The sequence below is a fragment of the Phymastichus coffea genome, unplaced genomic scaffold (genome assembly GCF_024137745.1).
Source record: "Phymastichus coffea isolate CEN01 unplaced genomic scaffold, Cenicafe_Pcof_1.1 PCOF00012, whole genome shotgun sequence".
Taxonomy (NCBI): Eukaryota; Metazoa; Arthropoda; class Insecta; order Hymenoptera; family Eulophidae; genus Phymastichus; species Phymastichus coffea.
In genome coordinates, this window is record NW_026706823.1 from 1,898,478 (window position 1) to 1,900,068 (window position 1,591).

At 37.1% G+C, this 1,591-nt stretch overlaps 1 pseudogene; it reads right to left on the minus strand.

The window, feature by feature from the left end:
* Positions 1-929: 929 nt before the first annotated feature.
* Positions 930-1,048, minus strand: LOC131673098 (5S ribosomal RNA; annotated as a pseudogene).
* Positions 1,049-1,591: the final 543 nt, after the last annotated feature.

Here is a 1,591-nt window from a genome sequence, read left to right on the forward strand (position 1 = left end):
AAATACTGAGGAAAAAGCTGGAAAGAGAACTAGAAGCTAAAGGAACGCTAAACGATAAGCAGATGTGATTTAGGAAGAAAAGAGGAACAATGTTTGTATTCTTTGCCGACATGAAGGCCGCTTTTGACAAGATAAATAGGAAGAAAATATGGGAAACAATGAAAGAGAAAGGGAGAAATAGAAAAATTAGGAAAAGAATAGAAGAAATATACAAGAAAACATGGAGTAAGGTAAAAGTTGGAGAAGAATTAATTGGGGAGTTTGAGACTTACAAAGGCGTAAGGTAAGGGTGCCCTTTGAGCACCACGCTTTAATCTTGCCTTCGCCGACCTGGAAGTGAAGATCAAGCAGGTGCAGGAAGGAGGGGTAGTGATAGGAAGGAAGAAAATATGGATATTAGGATATCCAGATGATATAGTGATGATGGCAAAGAGTGAAAGTGGAATGAAAGCAATGCTGAAAAAATTAAAAAGATACCTGGAAGAAAGGGGGTTAGAGTTAAATGTAGGAAAATGTAGATAAATAAATCGATAAAAAATGAATGAATAAATCGATAAATCAAAAGTTAATGAACATATCCATAAATTAATCAATTAATAATTCGATAAGTAAATCAATCAATTAACTCATAAATAAACAAATAAATCTGAGATATAATTCTATCGTACAAGATTTCGAGTAGAACCAGGAACCTCGCTAGTAATAGTTAGTTAGTAGTTTTTTCAGTATGTCTACACCGTGAACGGTTTTTAGGGCACCTCATCTACCAGTTCCTGATGTATACCGTGAGCCAAGTGTTCCCGCAAATCATTGAACTACCGCGGTTTCTAAGGATAGTCGTTTTTATGCTTCTACGGAAGGTGCTTAGCATAAACTATTTGGTCTTTTTTGTATTTTTTTGAATTTTCGGTGCACTTTTGTAACGACTATGACAACAACACGCAGTGTCCCGAAACGGTCACCCATCCAATTACTAACTGCGCTCCTTGCTGCTTAACTTCGGTGATCGAACGGGAACCGGTGTATCCAGCAAGGCACGGCCGTTGGCTAGGTCGCTAGTAATATATTACTTTCTTAGACTGAGAAGTAGGTTACTGCATTCGTCTATAGGCTTTGGGCCCAGGTGAAACTAAAGCCGAAAAACACATGTTTATAGGATATCCCGTATCTCGGCCTAAGTGCATATAATACTTTTCTTCATAGCCCCAATAAAAATTAGTCAAATATCGGAAATCGCTCGACAAGTAACTTAGGAAATTCATGGTACAAGGCGGTCGACACATCGTCTTCGCTCCACAAATGATATGAGAGAATTCCTGTACGCATTTCACGTATATTATGAATCAATTTCATTCAAAATCTCAAGATAAGCTACAAGGGGGGGCAATAACTCGTTACAAAATCCAAAAGATGGCGCTCGTCACGCTTAAATTATGATGTTTTTGGCAAGCAATACTACTAACTAGATATCGTACAAAGTTTTAGCGCGATTCATTAAGTCGTTTTTTTATGAGCGTTGGTTGAACAAAAAGTTATTGGTTTATTTGAAAAATGAAAAAAAACAGAGTTTTGAGCGGTGATAAAACATTTT